Here is a 20301-nt window from a genome sequence, read left to right on the forward strand (position 1 = left end):
TCAGGAGGCTGAGGCAGGAGAATTGCCTGAACCCAGGAGGCGGAGGTTGCGGTGAGCCGAGATCGCGCCATTGCACTCCAGCCTGGGTAACAAGAGCGAAACTCTGCCTCAAAAAAAAAAAAAAAAAAAAAAAAAAAAAAAAAAAAGCTAAGCGTGGTGGAGCAGGCCTGTTATCCCAGCTGTTCAGGAGGCTGAGGCAGGAGCATCACTCGAACCCAGGAGGTGGAGGTTGCCGTGAACTGAGATCATGCCACTGCACTCCAGCCTGGGTGACAGAGCGAGACTCTGTCTTAAAAAAAAAAAAAAAAAAAAATTCTAGAGATCTAATGTGTGAGATGACGAGATGACTATAGGTAATAAAATTATATTAAATACGGTATTCATGATAAATTAGCTTTTAGCTGCTCTTGCCATAGAAACAACAAAAGTGGTTAACTATGTGAGATGATGGATATGTTAATTTGCTTCACTATAGTAACTTTTAAAAAAAAATGTATATGTATCCTATAATACAGGGGGCTGCAACCCTCAGGCTGCTAACCAGTACTGGTTCATGGCCTGTTAGGAACCTGGCCATACAGCAGGACGTGAGTTGCAGGCCAGAGAGCATTACTGCCTGAGTTCCACATCCTGTCAGATCAGTGATGGCATGCGATTCTCAAAAAAGCTGAACCCTATTGTGAACTGAGCATGCGAGGGATGTAGGTTGCCTGCTTCTTATGAGAATCTAATGGCTGATAATCTGAGGTGAAGCAGTTTCATCCTGAAACCATCCCCAACCTTGGAAAATTGTCTTCCATGAAATGATCCCTGGTGCCAAAAAGGTGTGGGACCACTGTTATAAACTTGTGCTGTAGACTTTAAGCTAAATATCTTTTAAGCTAACTTTTAAATAAAAATTGAAGGAGTTATAATTACTATATATAATATCTGTTAAATATAAAATGGTTTTTCAATTTTAATAAACAAGGACCAGAAATCTAATTGGTTTATTGGAATTAAACAGATGAGTAATCCCAAAGAGATCTGCAACCTAATAAGTATATTTTAATGAGAACTAAATACAGTAGCGTTAATTTAAAACTTATAAAGACATATTGTTAGTTGAGTAAGTCACAAGAAATTCATAAAGTTAAGGCCTCTCAAAGTGCTGGGATTATAGGCATGAGCCACTCTATACAGCTCATGCCTATAATCCCAGCACTTTGAGAGGCTGAGGGAAGTGCATCACTTGAGATAAGGAGTTTGAGACCAGTCTGGCCAACATGGTGAAACCCTGTCTCTACTAAATATAAGAAAAATTAGCCTAGTGTGGTGGCAGGTGCCTGGAATTTCAGCTACTAGGGAGGCTGAGGCAGGAGAACTACTTGAACCCAGCAGGCAGAGGTTGCAGTGAGCTGAGATAGCACAACTACACTCCAGCTTGGGTGACAGAGTGAGACTCCATCTCAAAAATAAATAAATAAATGAAAGAAACTCATAAATTTAAGTAACAGAAATAAACTAAAGAAAGGAAACAAAGCAAGATTCAAATCATCTTTGTTCTTAGTTTTCTTAATAATTAATGTTTATTTGGTAATATCTGTTGTTTCTGACAGATACACAGTAAATACTTGAGTAAATTAATATTTTTCAAACTAGAAATAACTATATGATTTTAACATTGTTATAAAAATTTATGCAATACAAAAAGCTATAAAGTTGGAAAATAAACAATTAAACCTATAATGACATATCCAAGATGTGTTGTTTAAATTTTAAATTTTAATTTTAACATTTTGTGCTTATTTTTTGTTTTTAACAACTTTATTGATATAACTCACAACTATACAACGTATTCATTTAACATATGTATTTCAATGAGTTTTCAGTGTGTTCACAGAGTTGTGAAATCATCACCACAATCAACTTTAGAACATTTTTATCACCTCCAAAAGAAAAGAACCACACTCATACTAATGAGTTCATTCCCCATTCCCTCTTAGGCACACTGCAGTCCTAAGCAACCAGTAATTTACTTACTGAATCACACAATATGTTGCCTTTGTGAATGGCTTCTTCACTTAGAATAATATTTTCCAGGTTTATCCACACTGTAGCATGTGGCAGTATTTTGTTCCTTTTATGGCTGAATAGTATTCCATTGTATATATATCTACCACATTTTATTCATTACTTCATCAGTTGATCTATATTTGGGTTGTTTCCACTTTTTGGCTATTACAGTCATGAAACAAGATGATGTTTTGGGACATGCATTATTAGGTGATTTTGTTGTTATGCCAACACCATAGAAGGTACTTACACAAACCTAGATGATACAACTTACTACACACCTAGGCTATATGGTATTGCCTATTGCTCTTATGCTACAAACCTGTACATGTTACTGTACTGAATACTGTAGACAATTATAACACAATGGTATTTGTATATCTAAACATAGAAAAGGTACAGTAAAAATAAGGCATAAATAATGAAAAAATGGCACACTTGTAAAGGGCAGCTTTATCATAATCTTTTGGAATCACCATCATATATGGGGTCCATTGTTGACTGAAAGATCATTATGCAGTTCATGGCTGTATGTACATTTATGTAAAAGTTTTGTGTAGACATATACTAGAAGTAGGATTTCTGGGTCACACGGTGCCTCTGTGTTTAACCTTTGGGAAACTGCAAGACTATTTTCCAAAACAGCTGCATTATTTTACATTCCCATGGGCAGATTATGAGAGTTTCAGTTTCGTCGGCTCCTCACCAATATCTCTTATTTTGTGTCTTTTTTTCCCCACAACCATCCTAGTGGGTCTGAGGACTACTGAGACTCTTTTCATGTGTTTATTGGCCATCTGTAAATTTTCTTTGGAGAAATGTCTATTCAGGTTTAAGGTCTGTTTTTAATTGGGTTATATGTCTTTTTATTATTATTTTGTAAGAGTTTCGTATGTATTCTAGATACAAATCCCTTATCAGATATATGATTTTCAAATATTTTCTCCAATTTGAGAGTAGTCTTTTCATTTTACTGATATTTTTTGAAGCACACAACCTTTTTATTTTTATAAAGTCCAATTTATATATTTTTTTCTTTTGTGCTTGGTGCTTTTGCCTAATCCCAGGTCATGAAGACTTATGCCTATATTTTCTTTAAAGAATTTTATAGTTCAACTCTTACATTTAGGCCTATGATCCAGTTTGAATTAATTTCTGTGTATGGTGTGGGGAGGGGGTCCAACTTCCTTTCTTGCATGTGAGTATCTATTTGTCCCAAAATCATTTGTTGAAAAAACTACTCTTTTTCCATTGATTTGTCATGACACCCTTGCCCAAAATAAGTTTATAATGTAACAGTTTAGCAGTGGGCTCTCAGTTCTATTCCACTGTCTATGTGTCTTTTTTTTCTGTAAGTTGTACATTATCTTGATTATGTAGCTTTGCAGTAAACTTTGAAATAGGGAAGTGCAAGTCCTTCAACTTTGCTCTTTTGCAGAATTCTCTTGCCCACTCTGGGTCTCTTAAATATAAATGTTAGTGTCAGCATCTGAAGTTATGTATCTTATTATTTATTATTTGACAGTCTCGTAACCCAGACACTTTTATAAATTCAAACAATTGTATTTCCTACCTGCAAAGTTATATTGATAATTTGTATATATTCTTAGACACTGGAAATATTAATTGTGAATTTTTGAAATTAAAGAATGACATCAACTTAAGTTCAGCTTTCAGGGTAGAAATATTCTTCATGTAGCAGTGATGGATCTCATCATTACATGAAGAAAGTCTTTGAAAATGGCAATATATTTAAAATATATATATTTGAGATAAAACATACTTCCCCAAATAGGTTACGTGTCTCTGTTTAAAAATTATTTTATTAAAACACAACTTTTAGTGTGCACATACTTATATCATTAATGCTATCAAGAAAGACCCTTCGAGGAGGCAACATTTGAATAGAAACTTGACGAATGAGGAGGTGACGTTCTGTGTGAAGACCTAGGCAAAGTATACCCTAAGCAGAAGGAATAGTGTATATGAATCCCTGAAGCAGGAACAGGCTTGTTGTATTGGCAGAATAGCAGGAAATGTGGCATAGCTGAAGCAGAGTAACAAGAAGGAAGAATAGCAAGTAAGTTTATTAAAGTAGTTAAAGACCAGATCATGAGGGTCCTTGTTTACCACAGTAAGAAGTTAGAACTGTATTCTAATTTTATTAGCATGATTTAAGCAGAGGAGTGACATGACACAATTTAATCTTTAATAAAATCACCCTGGCTGTTGTGTGAAGAAGAGACTGCAGAAAGCCAAGAGTTCAGGGAGGCAACTTAGAAGTCCAGATGAGGAATGATTATGAATTGAACCAGAGTAGTAACCTAGAAGATGATGAGGTCAGATCCAAGACATGTACATATGTATTTATTTATTTATTTATTTATGTTTTCAATATAGAGCCACAAGGATTGGCTAATTAATTCAATACGAAGTGTGAGGATTTATATATTTGTTCAAGGGTGACTTCAAGATGTCTTACTTGAGCAACTGAAACAATAGAGATGCCATTTATGAGTCTTTAAAAACTTGGGACAAATGTTTGTGTGGAGAGGAGACAAAAGAGCTTTATTTTGGGCTTATTAATTTGGAAATAATTAGATTTCCAGATGGAGATGTCGAAAAATTTTAGTTTGAAGCTCAGAGGCCAAAACTGAAAACGCACATTTGGGAGACAAAATAAATTAAAGCCACCTAGAGAGAGAGTGGCTGAAGACAGCATCTTGGAGCATCCCCTAAAATTGGAAATAACCAAAATAAAGAAGATACACCAACAGAGACTGAAACTGGATATCTGTGGGAGAAGGATTGAACTGGGAAAAGCTTGGTTTCCTGAATTGCAAGTAAATAAAGTCATTGAGGAAGGTAGTGTGGTCAAATGTTGTCAAGAACTCCTGAAAATCAACTTAGATGCAGACTGAGAATTGACCATTGAATTTGGCAATATAGAGATCTTTGATAAGATTAGATTCAGTGGAGAGGAGGGTCAAATCTTATTGTAGCTGGATCAAAAGAAAACAGAGTTGAAAAAGTAGAAATAATAAGCAGTTTTTATAAGGAACATCATTATATATAAAAAGAAATCACTGTAAGGGAGGCAAACAATTCCAATGGCAGCCAGAAGAGGTTATAGATAAAGGAAGCGTTCTATTTAAATGTGGGCAATAGTACAGCAAACATACGCTGATCAGAATGATGGAATAGATGGGAAAATTTGATGATGCAGAAGAGTAAATAATTGTAAAAGCAAAATGCTTGAAATGGTGAGATGTGAAGTGGTAAGCTGCACAAATGAAAAGGTTGAACTCAGTGAAGACCAGAGGGAATAGTGAATATGCATGTTTAGATACAGGTAGGTTGATATATTTGGTGTTGAAAACATAATTGCAAATGTAAACTGCATTGCGAATGAAGTCGTCACTGTGCATTTTTCTCCAGCTGCACTGAGCTACTTTGTCGTAGGTGTGGGATATGTAAAGTGGTAGATTTAACTAAGATTGACTTTGTGCCAGCAAGCAGGACAGAGGGGCAGAGGCAGAGGGGTAAGTTTGCCAAGAATGTATAAGAGATGAAATGTAATAAAGGATCATCGTGAGGAAGGTGAGTAGGAAATGAACTATCTTTTGTGGTACTTGGACTTTATGTTAGAAATTTCATAAGTTTGGGCAAAAGCTTTGGCAGGGTAGATCAAATGCTCAGGCCAGCAGAGCTAGACTGGCCTTGTAGGCAAAGAGTAGGAATATAGAATAGGCAGAATAAAAGGAAATCAGGGGTGAAAGAAGAGGGCAGGCAGACTATGCTAGCCTTGAAGGATCAGTGGCCAGCAATTAGCTAGGTTGGATTAAGGCAATAGCTGGAATAGAATAACTCACCATGGGATGTGTTGCCCTTACAGAGACCGCTACCAAATACTCTCTATTATGAGGTGTGCCAGCGCATCCCTGAGCAATATTTCAAGCTATCATACTTGTAAAAAAATGCAAATAATCAAGAGTCCAACCTCAGTGACAAAGATGCTTTAACTCAGCTCTTTTCATGCTGGCTCACAGGGTTAGTGTTTATTGTGTCCCCAGAGCTAGGACAAGCTCTCCCTTACCTTGGTATTTGACGGGTTTGCTGACAATACTCTTCTTTTCTGACACAAAATCCAAGTATCAACAAAAGAGGTTTTTTGTCTATCATTTTCCCAGGATGATTCATTACTATATTTTATCTTTTTCATATACCTTGTTAATCAGCAGGGTGAATGATATGTAAAAGATAATAATCTTTTCTTGTAATAGGAACTGATTTTCATGTAGTTCAAGTAGAATGTGTATCATTTATTAAATTTTTCCCAGAAGCCAGTCTACCTAAGCCCCTTACATACTTGCCTCATTTATTTATTTCTATCTCCCTACAAGGTAGGTATTCTCATGACCCTCTTTTATACATATAAAGTAGTTGAAGCCCAAAAAGTATAGCCAATCTTCCAATAGTCAGATGGCTCATAAGGATAGGAGCCAGTACTGAAGACTGAAACTTTTCCAAAGTCTTTTCTCTCTGCCTGTATGGTGTTTTGATTCAGAATGGAACTGGAGAGAACCACGGGAGGAGATACTACTGTCTTCCTCACCACACAGTTCATTCAGTTGCCATTGCTCCAGAGCACATAAATTACTTGACTACAGAAGCAGGAATTATACTTGAATTTCAACTACAACAGCAACCATGATGATGATTATAATAGAGAAAAATAACATTAGCAACTGTGCATTTGCTTACTTACTGGATGTCAGAAATTTGAGGCCTGCAATCCTGACCTGAAATTTGAGATTCAAAATTCTGATCCATATATTGTCCAATGCTTTGTTTCCTATGACATATAATAATCAAAAACTCTTCCCTGAAAACACATGTAAAATTTATAGACAGCTGAATATACAGAACCCACAATTTTTAAATAGTCCATTTGATCTGGGGCTAATTGCCGTATTAAAATAACCCTCTACCAAGAATTCAAATTGAGATCTTAAAGAAATACTTTATTTATTCCACATTCATTCCACCACTATTCACAATAGCCAAGATGTGGATACAACCTAAATGTCCATTAACAGATGCATGGATAAAGTAAATGTGGTAGATACATACAATGGAATATTATTCAGCTCTAAAAATGAAGAAATTTCTGGTACATATGATAACATGGATGAACCTTGAGGAAATTATGCTAAGTAAATAAGCAAGTCATAGAAGGACAAATACTGTGAAATATCACTTATATGAAGTATCTAAAATCAAACATGAAAGCAGAGAGTAGAATGATGTTTGTCAGGGGCTGTGGGCAGGAGGAAATGGGAATTTGCTATTCAATGGGTGTAATCATTCAGTTCTGCAAGATGATTAAGGTCTAAAGATCTGCTGTACAACACTGGGTCTGTAGTTAACAGTAATGTATTGCACATCTAAAAATTTGTTAAAAGGATAGCTCTCCTATTAAGTATTCTTATCACAATAAGAATCACTCTCTGTCAGCTACTGTTTTTTATATGTTGGCTTCTTGTTTAATAAAACACATTTTATTTCACTTGACTATGAATTCTCATTCTCTATATTTAAACTTAATTCAAATCTTACCTTTATTTTATAAAACTAGGACATATAGTTTTGTGAAAACATTATTTCTAATTGTCTGCTAATATCCCTCTTTCCCTTCTATCTCCAATAGAAGGAACTTGATCTTTATGCAAAGATATTCTGATGATGTAATAAAGATGTTACAGATCAGCATATTATGTCATTTCTGTTGTGTAATTTATTTTAGTGTTTCTATCCATCAAAATACAGTGTTTGTATGAGGTTCCTCCAAGAAGTTTCTTTCTCCTTGTGTATAGACATATAAAAATTAAGTAGTTGCTTGAGAACATGTAGTCAGGCTGACATATGTTCTTATTTGGGGATTTATATAGTGTTTTTTTCCAAAGAGTGCATTTAAAAATTTTTGAAGATGATAATGATAAAAATTCTAATGTGAAGTTTATAAAGAAGGTTTTAATTAAGAAGAGGACTGACAAATTTTACCGGTGATGACAACTCTGACATTGTTACATTTATTTGTGAGAACAGTGAGAGAAAGTAAAGAGGATGCTTTTTTTTTTAAGTCATCGTTATTATTACTCAAGGCAATGAGCTGTTAAGTACAAGCTTAATTATGAACTCTGTTCATCATCCTGATACTTAATAATGTACCAGATGCACTTTTCCAGCTCTGTCCATTGTCTGCCCTGTCAGTTGAACTGAGCCTTCGCGGTCAAATGAGTGGCTGTCTTCCATTTTCCGAGGAGATAGATGGTTTACTCACATCTAGCCCTAAGCAAAGTCTAACTCATTTTCTTCTCAAAATACCTTGTTCCCTGGGACAGATTCCACCAGAAATTAGACTGGAAATTTGCTTGCTGACTTGCCATGTCGTAGATCATAAGAAACAGGGGGGAAAATCTTCATCTTTAAGACTGAGCTTTCTCAGATGACAGTATAATTTTAAGAGAAAACCCCCTTTTTTTTTTTACATGGAAACTTTCAAGAAGGTTTACTAGCTCAATGAGTTAACGAAACTATTATATCTTGCACAGATAAAGCAAAGGAGCACAATTAATTCTAGTGCTTCTCTGCTATGAACAATTCCTTAAAAGTCTTTCATTTATTTTTCAGAAAGGATGAGCTCAAGTTGAATAAAGAACTGTATTTTTTTTAAAGGCAAGGAACAAGTAGTTACAAAAAAAAACCACATTGATTCTTATAAGTGGAAAGTTGTAAATTAACATTATTTTAAAATTCTAAACTATCCCTCATTAATGAAAAAACCAAACATGCAGTTTTCAAAGGGCAAAAATTATATTAAATTCAAAATTTTCTTATTAATCAAATCAACTTGCAGCTATTTCAGGTGCTCACCATTTTCTTATTTTGAGTTTTAATATTTTGAATATTTTATTTTATTTTAATATTTTTAATATTTTTATATTTATTTAATAATTTTTAATATTTAATCATTTATTTTTAAATTTATAAAAATAAATTTAATAATTTATTTTTATATTTATTTAATAATTTTAATATTTTATTTAATATTTATTTTATTTTAATATTTTTTCTTATTTTGAATTTTAATAGGAAAATTAGACCAGAGTTTAGGTAAAACAGCAGCCCTACAATTTTTTGTTGTTAGGTGAAGTGTTCTTTTCCTGCATATCTTCAAAGGATTAATCTTCAGTGTTGTATTTACAAATATGCTCTAGGTAACATATGCAATTATTTTTGTCTTCCAGAATAAAAGACCTTTGTTCTTCAACACACACACACACACACACACACACACACACACACATGCACACACACACATCAACAACTTGAAAACTGAGCTTCTGCCAGGCCCCTTTGCCATCTGCCTAGGGAAGAAATCAGTAATTTGATAGACTTTCATATAGACTGACCATCTGCAATCCTAGTAACTGTATTTAAGCTCTGAGCTCCCTGTAGGAAATCTGTCCAAATGCTTTGTCAGGTCATCCGGTACTTTATGTTTTAAGGATTTTAAAACTAAATAAACAGGTAACTTTGGCTATATTGTGAGAAATTTCCTTTCAAGCAGAGAATGATCCAAGTAAGCACTTCTGCAGATTATATCCAGTTGCATACAATTTGACATTGTGCCTTTTTGGAAGAATGTGAGACTAGTTGAAAATATCAGTCAGAAAACAGGGATTGTGACAAGTTATGTTCAAATAATATAGAAATTGATTTTAGCACATTCATAGAATTAATATCTTTTTGTTAAAATATTAGATAATCTTAGTTATTTGGAATTATTATAAGTTAACATGGTTTACTTACTTTCAGAAAATTAACTCCCTATAACAGAAACTAAACTCTCTATGCTTTAATAAGTGGCTTTTTTATAATACATAGTGAATGTACTGTACTAAACATATTAGATGATAGCTTCAAGAAAAGTCCCATGACAAAAGTCATTTCTATAAATTATAGAAAGAACCATTAGTTTCCTCTCATACATGCATAATAAGAAGGCTTAATTTGTGTGAGTTCAAAAAAAAAAAAACACACGCAAAAGCTATGCAATAAATATTTAATTATGTTGGTGCAAAAGTATTTCCAGTTTTTGCAAACGGTGCATTTTACAAAGGTACATTTTTATGTCTAGTACCTAATTCAGTCTTAGAACAACGCTTTTGTGTTCTTCAGTCTTACAAAACGGAATGTACAAGGATGGGTTTGATTTTACCATTTGTTCTCTATAAAAACACATATAGCTGCAAACAATCCAAACCTATTCCTGATATTATTAAGCCCTATAGAATCACCCAAAGCATCCATGGCTCCAACGTCAGAACCCAGCTTTCTGGCTGTGGCAAGGAGTCACCTACAGCCAGCAGGCAACATCGAATGGAGGAGAGAGTAAATATCTGCTCTTCAGGATCGGTGATCACTAAGCCTGGAGCCCCTTCTAGCAATTCTCTTATCTCTTCCACTCTGGATCACATCTTGTTTCTCTACTCCTCCCCTCCTTAGTCAAACTCTCTGACCTCTGCTCTTTGTCTCCTTAAACTTTTTACATCTTCTAGCCCTTTTCTCTCATCCATAATCCCTTTCTGGCCCTCTTGGGCATCTTACTCAACTGTCACTTAACACCTTATGATGATAGCATATGTCTTTCCCCTCTTTGATTTAAAGTTCCTCCAGGGTACACACCACGTGGTATGCCTCAGTGTGATCCCATGCAACCTTACAAAATACTTTGGTAATTAAATATTCAGTAAATTTATGTTAATTTGGTCCCTGGGACATACAATTTCAACATCAAGCATGTTGGACTTGACCAGAGATGGTCAGTAGAGTTTAATTTGCATAATGCTCTGGTTTATTGGAGTTGACTGCATGAAGAGCTCTATAGAAAATAACTGATAGAAATATCTGCTGCATTAGCAGAAGATGGGAATGACACACATGTAAATGTTTGTTCTCCAAGACTAAATGATGCTATGAATTAGGCATAAAAAGTTGCAGCTTCTCATCTAAATGTTTTCAAAATATTTTGTTGAAGTTGTCTTTACATGAACTTTTATAGAATAATACATGTTCCTGGCCATGTTCTGCTTCTGTATTGATAAAGTGAATATTTGTTTATTTCCTTTAGACCAGTGGGCACAATTCTGCTCAAGAGTCTGGGAAATGGGCTACGCTGGGTATAGCCTAAAGTGAATGTTTTTGGAAGTAAGCCTTTAGAAGTGAATGAGACTACCCTTTAAAATTCATCTCTACTCCTGATCTGTAACAATGGACGGTGTAAAAGGATATTCAGCCTCTACAAGGGACCCCTTATGGTTTCAGATTTTGTAGTAATGGTCATAACAATAAGAATTTCCTGACTCAGAAAACAGATTCTGTGCTTCATTTTATTTTATTTGTTAGCAATTGTTGATTTTTTTTAATGCTGCTCATAAAACTGGAGGCCAAGACAAGTGGGCTGACTTGTATAAGTTATGAAAGTAAAATAAACAATATTTTGCTCTTCCCAGAACTTCCTAACCCCACATATACCAAAGAAACAAGAGTGTCACTGAACATGAGGCTGGGGCTTTCATGTCTCTGTTGCACATCGTAACATTGCACTACAGTTAAAGCCAATCTTGATTAAAGTTTCTTGTTTGTGTTCTCATCACAAGGCACCATACCCCACGCTAAAAAGTTGAGAAGTCAGCCAAGTTGCCATTTGTGTTTCATCACTGTCTTAAATCTTGGAAGTTTAGATTTCCAAAGACCAAACAGTACCACTTGGAATTATAATGCATTATGTAACCAAGTCCATTACCTAAGAAAGGAAAAGCTAAAGTGACAGTTGCCTACCTGTGCCAAATGACCTGCAGGTGCTTTAATTTCACTCAATTTATTTTCAGGACCTCTCAGCTGCTATTTCTGCAGAGTTACCTGGAAGCACCACTTTTTCTAAATCTACAGAGCTCTTAGAATGTGGGTATAATTCTCCTCTTAGTTGGAGTATACAGTAAACAGACAAAGTCAGCATCTTTGGTGGTACAAGAGTGATACAAACAAAATAAACATAAAATGATTTACAGTTAGAGAAATAATGACCTATGGGTTATGGAAAAAAAACAGAGACATAAAAAAATACAAACAGTAATCCAGCATAGAAATGAAAAATATTCATAGCACATGTAAAGAAATGGGTTAGCTCATATGTGAAATAATAAATAAATTGAAGAAAATATGTTCCATTTTTACTTCTCTATACACATCAAAGTTAATCCTGCATAAAAGTATTTGTTATTTTGATAATCTAATTTGTAAAGAAGACCTTTGCTTACTTTTCTGATAGGAATTTTCCTACATACATTTTACTTATATCTCTGTCAACAGTTTCTGCAGGTCAGTGTGACAATAAATTTATTTTCTCTTTAACAAAAAGTATGCAAAACAACCTAAGTTTTAAGGAATAAAGAAAAGATGGTGCATATACATAATGGAGTACTATTCAACCATAAAAAAATGAGATCCTGTCATTTGCACCAACATGGATGAAACTGGAGGTCGTTATGTTAAGTGAAATAAGTCAGGCACAGAAAGACAAACTTTATTTTAATTTTTGTGGGTACATAGTAGGTGTATATATTTAGGGCGTACATGAAATATTTTGATACAGGCATTCAATGAATAATAATCACATCAGGATAAATGGGGTATCAATCACCTCACACATTTATCCTTTATTTGTGGTACAAACAATCGAATTATACTCTTTTAGTTATTTTAAAAATGGTTAAAAACTGACACTGTTTTCTCCCAAGGAGATTGGGAACAAGCATAATATTCACTCTCACTAGTCCTATTCAACATTTTTCCTGAGGCCTTAGCCAGTGTAACAAGGGAAAACATACAAAGTATTAAGACTGGAAAAAGAAAACAGAAACCCTATGTACATATAATATTATTGCTTATGTAGAAAACACCTAAGAACAAAGCTGTTAGAAACATTAAGTGGATTTAGCAAGGTTGGAGGTTACCAGTAGGTCAAATACAAAAATTAATTGATTTCCTAGATTTTAGCAATGCACAATTAGAAAATAAAATTTAAAACCTCAATATTACTTTTAACTAAATAATGAAGAAAATATTTAAAAAGAAAATGTAAAAACTACTATATATAAATGGCATTAAAGATCACAAAACATACAATTCATAGGGATAAATTTAATAAAATATGTACAAGAACTTCTCACTGAAAACTACAAATCTGAGAAAAAAAGTAAAGGATATTTGAGCTAACAGAGAGATACACCTTATCCATGAATCAGGAAACTCAGTATTGTGAAAATGTTAGTTTTTCCCCAAATTGATCTGTAGACTTAAGATAGCCCCAATCAAAATCCCAGCAGGTTTTTTAAAGGTTTGTTTTATTTTTAGAAACTGGCAATCTGATTTCAAAATACATATGAAAATGGAAAGTATCTAGAAAACCCAGTCTTGAAAAAGGAGAGTAAGATTAAAGAACTGACAGTATTTAATTTAAAGACACACTGTAAAGCTACAATAGTCAATGGTAACTAGCATAATGATAGACAATCTGTCAAAAGAAAAGCATACAAATTTCAGAAATAGACTCGCACTGACTTTTTAACACAGGCACTGAAACTATTCTACAGAAGAAAGAAAGCCTTTGTTTTGAGTAAGTGGTGCTGGAACAACTATCTATCTATTGAAAAAAATTAACTTAAACCTCGATTTCATACAAAAATTAATTAAATATATTATAAACCTAGAAGAAAAAGCTAAAATATTTAATAGATCTAGAGGAAAAAAAGGAGACATTCTTCACTAACTTGAGTTGGTAAACACTTCTTAAGAGACAAAAAGCACTAATCTTTATAAAAACAAAACTGAACTTCATTAATATTAAAAACTTCAGCTCATCAAGAGGTACCACTAAAAAAATTAATAAGCAAGTCACAGACCAGGAGATAAAGTTTGCAAAACATATATCAGATAAAAGAAAGTTATGTCTAGAATAAAGAAATCCCCAAAAATCACTCATTATAAAAGGAATTTAATTTGCAAAAGATTGCAAAAATTTGCAAAAGATTGAAAAGATGCTTTATAAAGGAAAATATATAATAAGACATGAAAAGTGAGCTTAACATTGTTAGTCATCAGTAAAATTAAAACTGAACCCAAAATACAATATCACTACACACTTACTAGAATGGCTAAAATTAAAACAATGACAATATCAAGTGTTGGTGAGAATGTGGAACAACTAGAACTCACATTGCTAGTGGAAGGGTGAAATGTCACAAACATTGGAAAACAGTTTTGTAGTATCTTATAAAGTTAAATGAATACCTACCTATGTCACATTAAATTTCCATGTATTTATCCAATACTAAGGTAAATATATATCCACAGAGATTCATACAAGAATGTTCATAGCAACTTTATAATGTCATCACACACTCAGGGTGCTTTGTTAAGTTCTCTCGAGGCTTTTGGTTTTGCTGATCTTAATGCATTTCATGCAATCAATGAACACACATTTTAAAAACACTATTTTTTCTCTAGATGATTAGGCTTTTGTCATAATTTTCTTTCACTTGATAAACACTAAATGATCTTACTGTGGAGACTCTGATGAGTGACTGCAATGGGATTGTTTTTAGTGGGGGCATTAATCCCTTTTCTGAGTCATTAAACTTTGTCCACATATCTTGCAGCTTGGTAATAGACTACCTGACATTGAAATATCACTTTCTGTGTTTTTGAGCTTGGATAGCTTTTTTCACCTCTGTGCTTGTTTTTTTCTGTGCTCTCAATGTGGGATTTCTTTTTCTTTTCATGCCTTCCTCATCAATTCAACAAATAGTTATTGTCTGCCTACCATGTGTCAGGTGATGAGCGACACTATGTAAGATGTTAAGCAGTGAAACAAAAAAGAAAGGAAAAAGAAAGAAAGAAAGAAAGAAGAAAGAAAGAAACAAAGAAAGAGAAGAGAAGAGAACAAAAGAGAAGAGAAGGAAAGAAAAGAAAGAGAAAGAAAGCCACCATGCAGAGACCTTCTTCCTCTTTGAAATTTATTCTCTGACATATTTGGGTTAAGACTATAACTAAATAATCTAACAGGTTTGCGTATAATTAGAACTGTGAAACAGCACAACACAACACAAACATTGGAAAGAAAAGTTAAGTGGCACATGAGAGCATTTAACAAGCAGATTTCATGTTCAATATAAGAAGCAGATTTTTTCTGATGAGATAAATTTTGAACTGTAATCAAGAGGATTTGTAAACACAAAGTAGGAAATACAGATGAGATGCTGGATGGAACAAGTTTTAGACAGTGGGAGTTGTATCATATGCCAGATGGGGAGCTCCACAAAGGAGCTACAGGAAGGCCAGGACAGTTAGCACAGAGTAAAGAGCAGCCCAGGGCAAGCTCAAATTAGAGAGACAGCGTGCTATATTTTAGTCTTTGTTCTCAAACAGTGGGAAGCCCCCAAACGGTTTTAAGGATGTGTTAGAAAGAAGAAACAGTTTTTGAAAACATTTGGGTTTTGAAATTGTCCCTTTAGCAACCAATTCTTCAAAGTTCTTTTATACCATTAAACCTTTCCCCTCAAGTGGAGGTGATTTCTGTCTGCTAGCCATTTTCTGTATCTCTTATAAAATCTTTAGAATAGTTTTGTCTTGTACCATTGCATACTTGTTTTATCACTTCTACGTTATAAACATTTTTAAGGTGAGGAATTCTTATTTCATTTTAAAATTTTCTGCTGTGCTTAACAGGGTAGTGGGGTCTCAATGTATGTTGTTGAATCTATGAGAAAAAGTAAGGAGAAAGGTATGATTTATTCTTACCCAGTGACCAAACATAGGATGAGCCAGAGCATTCCATACTTAAGGTGATCAGTGTTTCTGTGAAGATAGAACAAATGGCAGTGAAGTCAATTGTCTCTCAAGAGAGATCTGTTGGCTGCCTGACAGACCCCCACAGACAGGAAGACCATTGCACCATTGTCTCATTTCAGTTCAAATTTTGTGGTCTGAGATTTTTACTGCAGGTACACCCAGAGGAAATCAGAACAGGATTTGGTGACTCCCAGCAACTAAACACAGAAACAACTTTAAAGCAACTTTATTTTTAAAAATTTATTTATTATACTGTAAGTTCTGGGGTACATGTGCAGATTGTGCAGATTTGTTACATAGGTATACATGTGCCATGGTGATGGTTTGCTGCATCCATCGCCCTGTCATCTACATTAGGTATTTCTCCTACTATTATCCCTCCCCAATCCCCTCACCCCCTGTCCTGGTGTGTGATGTTCCCCTCCCTGTGTCCTTGTGTGATACAACTTAAGAAAAAAGGATGCTATTTTTATTTACAGAGAACAACACAATTATGAAGGGAACTAGAAACTTGTGTTCACTTATTAGCAAATTTTCTTGTTATAGGTGAGTATACCCAGGAAGCCAAATTATATGCAGAATAGTACTTGAAAAATCAAGAAACAGAATGAAGGAAGTTAATTGTTTCCTCTCCATGGCCAGAGTTACCAAGCTATGCCCTTAGGATTATGGCAAGGACCACATAGTCATGTTTGTTGGCCAAGGCAAGTTTTTTCTGGTTATTGCTGGGGACACCCTGAGAAAATTTCCTTATGAAATTTTTTCTCCTGGAAAGAGTAACTAACCCTATTTATTTATTTATTTATTTATTTATTTATTTATTTATTTTTGAGACAGAGTCTGGCTCTGTCACCCAGGCTGGAGTGTAGTGGCACAATCTTGGCTCACTCCAACCTCCACCTCCTGGGCTCAAGTGATCCTCCCACCTCAGCCTCCTGAGTAACTGAGACTACAGGCACGTGCCACCATGCCCTACTAATTTTTGTAGTCTTTGGTAGAGACAGGGTTTCACCATGTTGCCCAGGCTGGTCTCGAACTCCTGAGATCAGGCAATCTATTCCCCTCACCTTCTCAAAATGCTGGAATGAAGGTGTGAACCTGGCCATGTTTTATATTATTTTCTTCAGTGTGTTAAAAGTTTCCATTAGATTATGGCTAAGCCTTGAACTAAGGGGTATATATTTAAAAAATCATTTAAAACAATGCCCAATGAATAATTATCTGATTCATTTAAGGTAATGTATTGAATACCTAGTCTCTGGTCCAATATAAAAAAATTTAATAATTTAGCTTTGAGAGGCAATCTTATTTCATCACGTTCATGTTCTTGAGCACAGAGAAGGTCCCTCCTTATTCCTTATTAAGAGTAAGCGTGGCATTGTGAATAAGCACAGCAGTCAAACAGGCAATATTTCCCAAATAGTGCAACGGATTGTTCTAATAGTTTAAAAGATTTAATTAAGAATCCTACTATGCCTAAATTACCTCCCCGCCCACCACACGAAATAAACTCAGTCTTTATTAGGAAGCCTCTCAGTAGGAACGTAAGTTTGTCAGAGCCCGCAGTTGTAACCTTCAACTTTATGGAGGTTAAATTTGTATAATGTATGAAATAGCTGGTAAGAGTAACAGCACACTCCAAGATCGATTAGAACAAGCTTGTTTAATACTGTTCAATTCTATAAGAAACTAGCAATTACCTAGAGATATGTGTTAGCATATTCCACTACGGTTATGAATTTGTAAATTTTCTCTTTATATATTTTGAGTTTTTTTTTTTAGGAATACTATAAGTTTAGGATTGTTAGATATTACTAGACAATAGTATCAAAACATTGTTACCCCGTTGACCCCAATAACACATGTTGTCTTAAAGGCTACTAACTAAAATTCACACACATTTTTTGGTCTATCTTTTATTGTCCTTATACTTCCAACTTGTTCTTATGTTTTCAATATGTTTCTTATAGATGACACAAAATTATATTTTTAAACTTTTATTCCAGGTTTAGGGATACATGTGCAGGATTGTTATACTGGTAAACTCCGTGTCATGGGGATTTGGTGTACAGATGAGTTAGTCATCCAGGTAATAACCACAATACCTAATAGGTATTTTTCTTCCTCTCCCACTTCCTACCGTTCACCCTCAAGCTGGCCCTGTTTTTCCCTTCTTTGTGTCTATGTATTCTTGTTTAGCACCCATATAGTAAGTGATAACATGCAGTATTTGGTTTTCTATTCCTGCTTTAGTTTGCTTAAGATAATGGTCTCCAGCTTTGTCTATGTTACTGCAAATGACACGATCTTATTCTTTTTAATGTTTGTATAGTATTTCACGGTGTATATGCATCACATTTTCTTTAACCAGTCTACGTTAACGGGTATTTGGGTTGATCCTATGTCACTGCTATTGTGAACAGTGCTATAATAAACATACATGTACATGTGTATTTATGGTAAATATGAATTATATTCCTATGGGTATATACTCAATAATGGGATTGCTAAGTTGAACTGTAATTCTGTTTTAAGTTCTTTGAGAAATCACCACACAGCTTTCCACAATGGCTGAACTAATTTACATGCCCACCAGCAGTGCATAAGCATCCTCTTTTCTCCAGAACTTTGCCAGTGTCTGTTATTTTTTGACTTTTTAATAATTACCACTCTGACTGGTGTGAGATAGTATCTCATTGTGATTTTGACTTGCACTTATCAATGATTAGGGGATATTGAGCATTTTTCATAGGCTTGTTGGCTGCATGTACATCTTTAGAAAAGAAAAGTATCTATTCAGGTCCTTTGCCCACTTTTTGATGGGGTTGGTTTTTTTTTTCTTGTTTATTTATTTAAGTTCCTTATTGATGCTGGATATTAGACCTTTCTCAGATGCATAGTTTGCAAAAATTTTCTCCCATTCTGAAGGTTATCTGTTTACTCTGTTGATAGTTTCTTTTGTTGTGCAGAAGCTTGATAGTATGATTAGGTCCCATTTGTCAACTTTTGTTTGCGTTGCAGTTGCTTTTGGAGTCTTTATCATGAAACCTTTGCCAGTTCCTATGTCCAGAATGGTATTGCCTAGGTTTTCTTTCAGCGTTTTTGTAGTTTTAGGGTTTACATTTAAGTCTTTAATACACCTTGATTTGATTTTTATATATGGTGTAAGGAAGGGGTCCAGTTTCCATCTTCTGCATGTAACTAGCCGGTTATCCCAGCATGATTTGTTGAATAGGAACTCCTTTCTTCATTGTTTATTTTTGCCAAGTTTGTCAATTATTAGACAGTTGCAGGTGTGAGGTCTTGTTTCTGGGTTCTCTATTTTGTTCCACTGGTCTGTGTGTCTATTCTTGTACCAGTACTGTATTCGTCCATTTTCACACTGCTGATAAAGACATACCCAAGACTGGACAATTTACAAAGAAATTTAATGGAGAACCCATAGTTCCACATGGCTGGGGAAGCCTCACAATCATGGTGGAAGGCAAAGAGAAGCAAGTCAAATCTTACGTGGATGGTAGCAGGCAAAGAGAGTTATGCAGGGAAATCCATCTTATAAAGCCATTGAATCTCATGAGACTTATTCACTATCATCAGAACAGCATGGGAAAAACCTGCCCCCTTGAATCATTTACCTCACACTGGATCTCTGCCATAGCACCTTGAAATTCAAGATGAGATCTGAGTGGGAACACAGCCAAACCATATAAAATATCACATTGTTTCGGTTACTGTAGCCCTGTACTATAGTTGGAAGTCAGGTAACATGATGCCTCCAGTTTTGTTCTTTTTGCTTAGGATTGTCTTAGCTATTTGGGCTCTATTTTGGTTCCATATGATTTTAAAAGAGCTTTTGCTAGAGCTATGAAGAATGTCATCTGTAGTTTGTTAGAAATAATATTGAATCTATAAATTGCTTTAGACAGTATAGCCATTTTAATGGTTTTGACGCTTCCTATCCATGAACATGGAATGTTTTTTGTTTGTGTCATCTGATTTCATTGAGCAGTGTTTTGCAATTCTCATTGTAGAAGCATTTTACTTCCATGGTTAGCTGTATTCCTAGATATTTTATTATTTTTGTAGCAATAGTGAACGGGATTGCATTCTGGATCTGACTGTCAGCTTGGATGTTGTTGGTATAAGGGAATGCTACTGATTGTACATTGATTTGTACCTGTAACTTTGCTGAAGTTGTTTATTGAATCAAGAAACTTTTAGGTAGAGACTATGGGGTTTTCTAGGTGCAGAATCATGTCATCTACAAAC

Source organism: Saimiri boliviensis, chromosome 3 (assembly GCF_048565385.1).
Source record: "Saimiri boliviensis isolate mSaiBol1 chromosome 3, mSaiBol1.pri, whole genome shotgun sequence".
In the NCBI taxonomy this organism is placed as follows: Eukaryota; Metazoa; Chordata; class Mammalia; order Primates; family Cebidae; genus Saimiri; species Saimiri boliviensis.